Here is a 12896-nt window from a genome sequence, read left to right on the forward strand (position 1 = left end):
ATTGAGTTCAAAGCTTTTGAACAAAAGGGTCTGATTCCATACAAAAAATGAGAAAATTCCATTTTGTATTAGTTTATATATAAAATATGTATACATTATGTATACATTATTTTCCACATGATATGTATTTATCGTGTATGTATATATATAGTATATATCTATAATACATTTAAATATATACACTATATATATCCTTTTCTAGCAAATGAATACAGACAATGCATCAGAGTTGGTAAGATTGTATAAATCACCATTTATTTAAATTCTTCCAAAATACGATGCATTAGCATCGTCTCTCATTATTGAAACATAGGACGTGTGGGGAAAACCGACAAAAGGGGAAGACACCCTGCCCCCTGCAGGTGATGGAGTTTTCCTCCAGGTTGATAGGGAGACTGGAGACTTGTTTTTCAAAAGTTGTTTGACGGGCTTAAGTAGCAGTGAGAGTTTTTAACAAGGTCATTTGCGTCGATATAAAAAAGTAAGAATGCTTCACTTCATACAATGGTCCTTTAACATATGGAAAGGAAGTTTTTTCAGACAAATAATTTTTCTCTAGGGGATTTGAAAGACATAAATTTGACATTTGACATGTATTTGTACATTTCAATATTTTAGAATGCAAATCATCTTCTAATTTACCTATTTTTAAGCTTGTTGTTTTCACAGGTTATGGGAAGCTGTGCCTTTCATTGACCACTGTTTTCTTAATATTTGCTCAGTGGATAAAATATGAATTTCAGTGTAGTTTTCTCACACACACACAAAAAGAAATAAATTCATGAAATGGTTGGAGAAGGCTCAGCTCCTGGAATGAAAGCAAAAATTGTGTTGAAATCATAAACACACCTTAGTGATCTCACACACATGACAATCTGATCGTGTTACTTCTGCTTAAACCCTCTCCATCATTCTCCCCGCTGTCTGATATCTTCTGTGTGTGTGACAAAAACCATGAAGTCATCTGCGGTAGCAAAAGATCTTCCCCTGTGAAAAGATGTCACTTAAGCACCAGACAATCGCTTGCTAAAGACGCATTTCCTATCAAATGAATGTCAGTGTTGCGCATGACGATTCGTACTGGCCAGAATTGCAAAGACCAAACTCCTGCACCCAGGCAGGTCCCTGGGATGACCCAGCCCCTTCTGGAGCTCCTGTCCAGAAAAAGGAGAATCAGAAGAATGTACTGTTTGTTCTAGCGGCCACCTGCCGTGAAAGAGGTTATTCACATTTTGGTTATTCACTATCTTTTTTCCTGAATTTACAACACGTTGTAACACAAAGATAGTAGATCTCTGTGTCTCAGGGTGTATATAGAATACAACCCAGGGCAAAGGAACAGTCATTAAACATTGGCTGGGTTTTGTGGTGTGAGAGAGAGGGAACTGAGAGTACTCGTTCAGGTCATCGGTCCTGTGACCCAGGCTGTGCAGTGGGGAAGAAAGAGTCCAGGAGGAAGCTAACGGACTGAGAGAAAATGTCACCAAAAGGTTTTTCTAGATCAAAGGTCTATAATCCTTTGAGACATGGAGGGAACTGTGAGGGACGGATGAGATAAAATCAGAGAATGAGTTTCCGAGTTTGAGCCTTCTGAGGTCCACAGACCTGCTTGCTGGTCTGCGAGGACACCCACTGGGCTTCGTTGGGATTATGGCAGGTTCCAGGTGCAAGAAAACGATGTAAACCAAGACTTGGTGTCTGCACTGAATGTACTGGAGGTAAGCAGGGAGGAAGAGAGCTTTGGTCGGGACGCTTGACTTCAAACAAACGAACCAAGTATTAATAGTCAATCCACAGACACAAGGAGATGGAAATTTTGAGGAGATGAAGTTATTTATTAACATAGGAACAGGGGGTTTAAGGTACATAGTGAAAAAAGTGGGAAGAAGCTGATTGTTAGGAAAAATCTTGGGAGAGGAAGTCCAGAACAGCAAGGAGATGAGGGCATCAAAGTAGACTGGAGGCCCAGCTGGTATGGCTCTGTGGACTGTCAGCCTGCTAACCAAAGGATCGCCAGTTTCATTCCCAATCAGGGCACATGCCTGGGTTGTGGATCAGGTCCCTTATGGGGGCGTGCGAAAGACAACCACACATTGATGTTTCTCTCCTTCTCTTTCTCACTCCCTTCTCCTATCTCTAAAAATACATAAATAAATTTTTTTTAAAAAAAGTACATTGGAGACTGTGGGACTTCTTGGCCCTGGGGACCACAGGGCTAAGAAATACAGTTGGAAGTGACTGACCTCAAATGACTTAAGTTGCTGTGAGCTTGGAAGTGTAAACTGCATTTGTCAGAGCCAATTCACTGTTACAGCCAATTAAGTCAAAGGGAGGGAAACTTCTGGACTAAGTAGAGGAAATGGAAATGTAGATCTCCTAGTTGAAGGCTGAGAATTCAGGACTCTCTGCCGACGTGGCCCAAGATGACAGTCCGAACAAGACAATAGCAATGAAATCGAAGATGAAGCCTCAGCAGATTCATAGATCAATTGAAAATCCTTATCAAAGCATTCAACCCCAAACCTTACCCAGGTTATGCCACCAAGAAAAGCCTCCTTTAGAAATTAACACTGGAGCCTAGAATCCAGATTTGTTTCAGAATCGAATAGCTGGGCACTGAGTAGAGAAAGGGTCAGGGCCAAGATTAAGACCACCCTAGAGAGATGCTTCAGTGTAGAGAAGAAATGGAAGTGTATTAAATTCTTAGACATTGCATTTTATTGTCTATTATTTTGTATTGATAAGTTGAGGAGAAAAGCTAAAGCTGCTTAAAACATGTGCCCAGCCATAGTACATTAAAATCATTTTTCATCTCCAAATTTAATATAAACATTATACAATGGGGTAGAGGTAATATTTACTTTCATAGATTAGGTATTTAGAAATTAAATAGTGGATTTTTCTTATTAGCATGCACAAAGTAATGTTCTTGGACTTTAACTTTGTGCTAAATGAATAACCAGATCTTGCTGATTTTACCTTTTAAATATTTGCCTCATCACGCCTCTCTCTCTTCCCCACCCAAACTAAAACCCTGTTTAGGCCAACTCCCTCCCCCCTCTTTCTCTCGCCTGGGCTACTGTAACAGCCTCCCGCTGGGCTTCCTCCCTCCAGACTTACAGCTCCCAAGCCCCTCCTCCTTACTGCGCCCTTCAGAACTCTAACCCTGCCCTCACCCTGCTGGAGACTGTTCCGAGTCTCTGATTGTCCAAAGCAGCAGACGGCTGAAAGTCCTTCCCATGACATTCCAGGGCTCCACCCTGTGTCCCTGCCAAGGTCTCCCGCTTCCTTTGTCGTTCAGCACTACCTTGGGCTCCCATCTGATCAAGTCCAAGAATACAGTACATTCTAGTTTTTAAAAAAGAACCCTCCGTTTTCTAAAAATTACAAGGTATTTACCTTGCTGTGCCATGGTAAGAATTCTGTCAGGTTACATCAGTGCCTCGGCCTTTCAGTGTGTGGGTAAGAATTTCTGTGGACTAAGCTTTGGAGGCTCAATATAAGACATTTTTAAAGGAGCTTTATTGAAATACGATTCACATACCATGTCATTCATTCATTTAAGCTGTATGTTTTCATGGTTTTTAGTATATGCAACCATCACCACAATCAATTTTAGGACACCGGTATCAGCTCAAAAAGAAACCCGTGTCCTTTAGCTGTCACCCCAGGTCCCCCGTCCACCCCACCCCTAAGTAACCATTACTCAGTTCCCTGTCTCTAGGGGTGTGCACATCTTGAGCATCTTTTAAAGAATGGAATACTGTACTATGTGGTCTTTTTGTGACTGGCTTCTTTCACGCAGCAGAATGTTTCAAGGTTTATTCATGTTCCAGCAGGTGTCAGTTCTTTGTTTATTCTTTACAGCTGAGAACTAGTCCCAGGCGTGGTTACACCTTACTGTGTTTATCAGTTGATAAATATCAGTAAATTTAATGTCAATATATGAACATTGTCCTTTTCAGTTATTGTTTTTTTCAGCTCCAGAATTTTTATTTGGCTTTAAAAAGTAACTTTTTTCTTTTTATTAGGATTCTTTATTTGGTGGACATCATTTTTTTAAATTTTGGGAATATGTTTATTAAAGCTGGGGTCAGTGAAACGAGGAAGGGCTTAGGATAGAAGGAGCCACAGGAGAGCCCAGGTGAGGCTCTGCTTCGACTTTCTGGAAACGTTACCGCAAAGAAGTGGGCCCAGCGGGGGCTGCTGTCAGCACACAGGCGAGTCAGAGGGAAGGCGGCCTTGGAGACCGGTTCAGGGGTGAGCCCGGGCCCAGCTGCTGCTGCCCACTGCTCCCCTTCAAGTGATGCATCCGTCATGAGAGTGGCGCGAAGTTACGTTTTTAAAACTAAACGTTTTATTTTTAGGCGTCGATTCACACGCGGGTGTAAGGAACAGCGCCAAGAGCCCCCCGCCACCCCACCCCCCCGTGCCCTGCCCCCGGTGTCCCAGCGAGGAGCCTCCGGAGGCTGCAGAGTGAGGCCACGCCCCGGAAACTGTCACGGAGATAACCGCGGGCTTTTGCAGATTTCTCCGGGCTTACACGTGCTCGCGCGGTGTGTGCGTGTGGTTAGTGCCATGGAATTGTGTCTCGAAGGTTTCGTGTCCACCACCACAGTTACGACAAAGGCGGTTCTAGCACGCGCTGCGTCGCTCTTCCACGGCAGGAACCACCCCCCGCCCCACCCCCCGCACTGCCCCGCCCCCCACCTCCAGTGGCCCAGAAGCCGCCACAGTCGCTCGGTGTCTGTAACCTGCCGGTTCAGGAATGTTGCGTAAGTGGAATCCTGCCATACTCGATTTTTCGGGTTGGTATTTTACCCGCGCCACGGTTCCCTCAAGCTTCATCCGCACTGTCATGTGCGTTGAGTCATCTCTGTTTACCCCTGAGTCCTTGGTGCAGACACAAGTGATGAGGTTTTAAAATGCGCTGGTGGGAAGTGGGGGAAGGAACTGAGTGCAGGCGTGGAGGGGACCGCCAACTCGGCCAAGGGTGGGAGCCGTTGGTCTGCATCAAATCCGTCTTCTCTGGTGTGTGCCTTTTACACAGCAGCACTCAGCAGCCTCAGCGCGTGACCGGAGAAGCAGATGATCGGACGGATTAAGGTTGGGCTTTTGACCGATGGTTAGTTACCATTTATTCATTCTTGTTTACTATTGACTATACACCGACGTGGCACACAGATCATTACATTTAAGGCCCAACACAGCCCAACAGGTAGACGGCGATCACTGTTTGTCCAAGGAAGAAATTGAAGCCCGGGAGTTTTAATTAATTGTTTCCCTGACCTAGGGCAAGTGTGAAAGAACAGAGATGGTATTTGAACCCGGGTGACTCACAGTCTGAAGCCCCTGTCCGTAGTTAGCATGGCGGAGAGGCCCCAGGAGCCAGTGGCCGGGCAGGGGAGGTTTGGGAAAAGTGGAAGGACGGGGCACACAGTGCGGTTGCCAGCAGCACACGGGTGGAAGGTCAGAGGTCTAGGGGCGAGAGAAGGGAGGTCACGGTCTGTTCTCTGCCGCCAGCTGCTTGTGCTAACTTAAGCAAGTCACATAAGTTCTCTGAGCCTCAGGGTTTTGCCTGTAAAATGTGGAGAATAATATATCTACCTACTTCAAGGAGTTGAGAGGGTTTAGAGATAAGATGCAGACATTCTCTGGCACATTAAAAGTGCTATACAAATATAACTTATTTGAATAATAAAATAATTCATTTCTAATACCACTACCACTCTGACTTACTACATGAGCTATAAGTCATGCTCTACGAACAAAAATTGTTTTTGCCTTCTAAAATTTGAATTACAAAAAAGTAGAATAAATAGGTTAACATACATGCAGAATCATAGAAGATATATTGTAGGCGTGCATAGATATATGTGTGAGAGATGGTAAGATTGAGAAAAACAGTAGAGACTGCACCAGATCACGAATGTTAAATCATAAAATGTGGTCAGATTAAGCAGACAAGTGTGCGTTGGCCTTTTGGATAATTTCCTCTGCAGGACTTTAAGAATCTGAAGTTCCCATCTTATGTATCCACTTAGGAGAAGTGGTTAAAACTGGGAATAAAAGTAGACTAAGAAAGACCATGAAGACTGCATGGAAGGGTAATGAGGAAGGGAAGCCAGGGGGCCGGGCCTGTTGAAAACCGCTTCCTGCCCTCATCTTGCCCTCTCTCCCTGTGCTGGTTATGGAACGGCCCAAGGTTCTCCGCGGCAGTGACCTGAACCGCTGGTTTCAGCCAGGGATCGGGGACTATGCACATACCGCCCGCAGTGGACATTTGTGGTTTCGATCCTGGGCAGCCTCCAATCGCCCTATTCCTGACCATAGTACCCACAGTTTCTTAAATGCCACCTTCCTTTCCTTTCTTTCAAGTGTAACAGTTTGGGTAGGAGGGACTCCCCTCCTCCGAAAGTGGTGGATGACCTTAGCCTTGCCTTGGGGACAGTGATGGGCTCAGGGATCAGCAAGTGATCAACTGCAGGTGAGAGGCAGTCAGGCTCGTTGATTTGACCTGGTTGCTAAAGAAAAGGCTCTTCTTTTCTGACTGTTTCCAACTGTGAGGTTGGGAGCCTGCCCTTCATCACCCTCGGGTCATGTTGGAGCCTGTTCGAGAACAAAGGAACCCAGAGGCAGGGGGAAAGGCAGTTCTGAGAAACCTTGTTCACAGAACTTTATTTTGGTCTCGGTTTTACAGTTACATCAGCCAAGTTTAAGGTTATTTTAGGTCTGATTCCCTGTCGGTTGCAACAAAAGAATCCCTGTGGATTATGGCAGAGATGGCCAATATCCATTCTTGTTCCCTCACAGTAACAAACTATGGCAACCAACTGTTCAGCACTGAAGTCCTATGTGTTATGAAAGCCCGTAGTTCTGGGCAAACCGGGACATTTGGTCACCCAGGAGGCATGTGAGCTGCCTGGACTAAAGCCTACATTTTCCATACATAACCTGGGGTGGCCTTGTGATTAAGTTCTGACTAGTGGAATGTAAGTGAAAATGGTCAGTGCAGCTTCCAGGAAACCTCCAGAAAAGGAGAAAAAGGGATCTCCTTTTCTTCCCTTCCATCGGGGAAGGTGACACCAGGCTTCCCCCAGGCATCTGAGATCAAGAGGAATCGGGAATGGAACCACTTGGGGGTGAATCTGGCTCTGGCACCCCAGCATACCGTACAACTCTGGACTGACTGCCTCCAGACTTCTTGAAACTGAGAGAACAATGAACATCCATTTTGTTTAAGCCTCAGGTTTTTCTTTTTCTTTCTGTTACTCACAGTTTAATCTAATCCCATTCACTCATCACTGTTTAATTGAAAGAAACCCTTTTCATGTGTTTGCCTCTCAAAACATCACACCTGCTATCATTTAGTTTCAAAATTCAGTTCTCTAATAGGGTCCCAATTTCAACATGCAGAAATACTCTGTTATAAATATGCCACTGATTTGGGGGTTAACAGTAGAAATAACAGGTAATGAGATTTATGTATGACACATGGTAATAGTGAGTGTTTTTGCTTGCCTACTTGGCATCCACTCCTCCACCTCCTAACAGAACCCCAATTTTATAAAGATTTCCATTTCTACCCTTCTTCACACAAGTATGGAAATAGAACTTGTTTTGGCTACTTCTACGTGTCAGATTGGGTAGGCTATGGTATTATAATCTAATCAAACCCTATTGTGTGTGTGTGTGTGTGTGTAAAATCACTCCATTGGTTCCATTTCTCTGGATAATCTTGCCTGGGGCAGGTTTGATCATTATGAGGCCAATTTTGACCCTGAGTCAATCATTGTTTTTAATCGGGTGTGTGACCCACATTAAACCAACATTTGATCTGAAATTCTGGAGAAGTTCTTATAATTCTAGGACAGCTTCCAGTAACAACTGCCTCTCTGTTCCTGTGGCAGTCATTTCCTGTCACTGTCAGGCTCAGAGCGAAGGCGCGGGGAAAGAAGGCAGAGCCGAGAGACTTGCAGAGAAGTGCCGCGGGACTGTGCTCCGCGCCAGCCCTGAAGCCTGCCCCGCCTCTAGGATCCCCTTTCCAAAACACGTTCTTCCTCGTTGTGTAAGCTGTAGTTTTCTGACAACAGCCCAAATTTAAGTTGCAGCCAAAATTACTCCACCGAATGCAAAGCTTTTCCCTAAGATAAGTTCTTTTGGATATTAAGGAGTGAGTGTAGCTGATCTGTTGAAGTTCATGTTTTGCGTGGGTATGGTTTTAGAATGTTAGCTAGGGATTTAAAAATAGTATAAAACAAAGGGGAGCTCTTAATGGAATCTTTGAACGTCAAGTAGCGATTATTTGTAATGTTTTCAAAGTGTTCTGTTAATTTGCATTAGAATTATTGAGATTTGTAAGATTCCAGCGAACTTCTAATAATGTACTCTATCTTAAATGTCATGTCCTTAACAAAGCCCAGAATGTGGAAATTAGCTGATACTGCAGCAGTAGTGTATGCTGATTAGCATTAGTTTATTTGGCAGATACATCTTGCAGGTAATACGGATATTATTTAAAATACTAAAGAAAGTAGTAAAACAGGTTGCCCATGGAGTAGGGAAAACGATGAATTGCCTTGGGGTGTAGAGCAGCAGAACAAGTAGTTTCTTATGAGATAAAATGAGACCTAGAAAACCTACATGACATAACAGTCTTTCTGTTCTGCTCCTGAATTTATTCTAGAGCTTAAATTATATGGTTAAGTCCTCACTATTCAAGACCCCTCTCATTACCATGCCTTTTAAATGTTTCAAGCCCTTTTCAGACAGACCATCTTTTAATTGCCATCCTGCCTACTGGGGACAGTCTTCCTTCTCTCTCTCTTGAAATGTAAAATTCAAAAATTGAATTGCTAATTGGTTTTTCAAATGAATGTAAAAAGTCACGTTAAATAAAAGCTTTATTCAGCTTGGGTTTCCATCAAGACCTCTAGAAGTCAATAAGACTGAATTTCGTTTCCCTCACCAGTCTGTTCCTCCTCCAGATTCATGGGAGTCAGTAAACGTCACTGCCAAGGAGTCTTGACAGAAACCTGGAAGTCATCCTTGCCACTTCTTTCTCTTCCACTGCTCACATCTAATGCTGTCCCCAAGCGCTACCGGTTCTACCCATATAGTGTATCAAGTTGATTCACGTCTCTCCATTTTCACTGTCCGCATTCCAGTATGAATTACTCTATTGCTCATCGAGAGAATTAAATAGTCTCCCAACTGAACTACTCACTTTTCTTTCACACTTCCTCCATTCCATTTCCTCATCCTGTGATGGGGGCTATACAGAAAGGGGGGAGGAGTTTGAGCTGCACAGGGGCGACTAGAGGCTGTGCCCCTAAACACAGAAGGGCAAAGGCAAACATGGCTGACAATGGCCCTCATTGATTGGAAGGTTGGACACTACCACTGGCTTTCGGTGCCATGCACGGAATTCTGGGAAAGAACTTTTGAAACAGAGCCTGCCAAAGGCAGTTGGTTCTTTCCCCTCCCCTGGTGGTGGTGGGGGGAGGGTGCATGTCAACAGTCACTAACAGTTCTGCCCGTGGTGGCCAGTGCCGGCCTGTGAGCAGAGGCTTGGTGTCACAGACTGCAAAAGATTCCTGAAGCTGGACAGCGACTAGAGACAAGCCAAGCCACCTATGTTTATGATACTTTCAGGTGGGAAAAGAGACTCCTGGCACAACCTTGAACTGAGCTGGCAGAGGGAAACAAGGTGATTTTTCTTTGGGTGTCTTAAAGGGAATGGGCTTTGAGGCAGAAACATATGATTGTTTCCAAAGACCTTGATGATAATAGTACTGTGAACAGACTTTTTTCTTATGTTATTTTCAGTTCTTGAACCTATGCAGTAGATGTAATGAGATTATTTTGGTGTCATACTCTGATTTTACTACCCCTTAATTTTATTACTTAGATATTTTAGGCAGAAACTTGCCATTAAATAAAAGATTCCTTTCTTTTCCACCGATCTCTGTCTTTGGAGATTTGCCTGGTAGGTGGCAAGCAGTAGGACCACGCCTACCATTTGAGTGTGGTAACAATAGTAGTAGAGGGATGTTGTTAAAATGCTCTTGGATTACATCACTCCCTTTCTTACGATATACCAATAACTTCTTGTTCCACTTAAGATAAAGACCACCATCAGTAACATGGCACTGAGGCCCTGGTGGATCTGCCCCTACCAACCAGCCTCATGCTGTATTGTGTTCTTTAGGTTGCAAGCAACAGAAACTGACTCTAGTTAGTTTCAGGATAAAGATACAGGAGGCTGTCAAATAGCAAGGAAAGACTGAGCAACCAAGACCTAGGTGGGTGAAGAAGGGAGGTCCTTCCCTGGAACCTCAGCAGAGCTGGTGGGGTTGCCTCTCAGGAGTGCTGACATGTAATGTGATTAAGTCTTGTTTCTGTGCTCCTCTTTTTGGTGTTTCCAATTACCAGGAGAAAGAATCTGATTGGCTTGGATTCTGCCAGATTTTTGCCCCTGGATCCATCTATTACCTACCCTTGGATCTGTCTCCACAAAGGCATGTCTGCCTCCTTTATTACCGTATAACCTGTGCCTGGCATAATGTAAGTGTCCGCTAAATATTGAACTAGTGACCACCTAATTGAATAAATGAATTGGCCGTGGCCAGAAGACAGGGTCACTCAATATGGACATAGCCAGTGGGGGCTCACTCTGGGGTTTGGGATTCATTTCCATGGTTGTGAGTGAGGTGTTCAGCTCAGGATGATAACCTGCACACTTCAGCCTCACCATGCACTGCTTTCTCCCTCGCCAGCAGCCTTTGGCCTCCTTTCATTCCTGCAAATTGCCAAGCTCTTCCCAAACTCAGAGTCTTTGTGGATGCTGTTCATGGTACCCAATATGTTCTTCTTCTCCACGGTGCTGGTTATAGATTTATTGTCTCTCAGCTCACAATTTACCTTTTTCACTTGTTCTGTGAAAATATATCTATCTGGGTTCTTTAAATATATTTTTCCTTTGTCAGCCGATACAATATTAAACTTTGTCAGTAGAGGGAACTAGAGAGACACCGAGGAGGCAAAAGTGCTGCCTGGCTCCCATTTTCCTCCTTGGCAGACTCCTGCCTCACACGCAGCGTCCTGCCCNCCCCCCCCCCCCCCCGCCCCAGGCCCGGGGCAGTTTTGCAGCAGAGTGCCTCCTCACCGGGTGCAGCTTTATACAGCGCCCTGCAGATGTAGTAAATTTCTGGCAAGTGCCCGAAGGTGGCTTTCCTGCCAGTCCCACTGGTGTAGACACAACTACCCATAGCCATGAGCCCCAGGGTCTGGATCTCTGTCCCAGGGGTGTTCCTTATCCCTGCTCTTCCTCTAGTCTTCCTGGCTGACCTGTTGTGACTCCCATCCCCCCCTTGTAATTACTAATTCTTCGTATCAAATTGTCCTTGTTCAAATTACGACGTACCTTCTCTGTCCTGATTGGATCCTCAGGCTGATACACACCCCCACTCTTCACCTGACTAATTTTACTCATTCTTCAGGTGTTGATATCATTTCCTCATAGAAGCCTTCTCTGATGTCTTAAACCATATCCATTTCCTTTTTATTCATAGCATCTTCCACATTTTAAAAATCATGCATTCACTCATGTGATATTATGCCTTTGTCTCCCCCCCCCCCCACCCCGATAATAAGTTCTAGGAGGATAGTGATCACGTTTATTTACTGCTATAGTCCCAGTGCCTATCATAATGCCTGGGCCAACAATGGGTCATTAAATGAAAAGGGGAGTAAATGTTTAATGAGGTCCTATTGTATGCAAGTGGCTGGTGGCAATGAAAAAAAATAGAACTCAATTCCTGTTCACAGGGGGTTGGCAAAGTTGTATGAGAAAATAAGACCCCCCCCATATACACACAAATACAAAGCAGGAAAGGGAAGTTTCCAAAATGACATAAATTGTAAATACTAGTAATTCAGAGGCAATCAAGAATTTTATCTTTAAAAAGATTGTATGTTGTTTTATAAACATCCTGAGAAATTTAATTTCTTCTTAGACAATTGGATTTTATCTATTATATACACATGAGGAAAATGGGACAAATGAGATCAGTTATTTATTTTAGAAGATATTTTTGGTAGATTCATAAGTTATTAATTTCTGTCAGAAGTTTTTGAAGTGTAGCATATTTTCTGCCATAAAAATACTTTCTTTATCTATTTATGTAAGTTTCCTGAAGTAAAAATAACTACAAAATCGGAGACAAGTACTCATGTTTCTCCTTTTCTAGGACAGGGCGTCTGGCTTTACGCACTTCCTTTAGTGCGCGTGGGTGAGGGCTGACGTTGTCTGTCGTGTCCATGGTGAGACCAGCTTCTAAAGGTAGATGGTTGCTTTGGCATGGTCTTGGACAAACCACCGAATCATGTATTCTAGGCTTTGGAGTGGTTAACAGTCACATTCTGTCCAGTTTCATCCAATGGAAGTGAAGGGCTGTCCTATGCTCTCAGATCCTTTCCAACTCTCGGAAGGTGTGCGCACACTTGGCATCAGTTGAACGGTAATTCCCAGTGTCGAGAGTGTTTCCTGCTGCAAGTCCATGGTTGTTAATGAATCAGTGGGATTGTAAATTTTATTAAAATATACAGTGAGGTTTGGCATTTTCAGGTGTCAAAGGCTTATGAGTTTCAGCTCTTTAGCCCATGTGGATCATATCATGCAACTTTCCTGGCCTTCAGCTTTCTGATTACAGAATAATATATTAACAAGATAACACGGAGTTTTTCTTCAATTAATAAACACTTTGATAAAATTATATGCCAGGCACTGAGGACACAGAATTAATACGTGATTCCTGTCCCTTTTGGTTTCGGGTGAATTGGAGAAAGAAACTAGTGTCACAAGATCAGTTAGAAAAACGTGGTCAATCACTTAT

Source organism: Sturnira hondurensis, unplaced genomic scaffold, assembly GCF_014824575.4.
Source record: "Sturnira hondurensis isolate 20B ecotype Veracruz unplaced genomic scaffold, ASM1482457v3 Scaffold0014384, whole genome shotgun sequence".
NCBI classification, from domain to species: Eukaryota; Metazoa; Chordata; class Mammalia; order Chiroptera; family Phyllostomidae; genus Sturnira; species Sturnira hondurensis.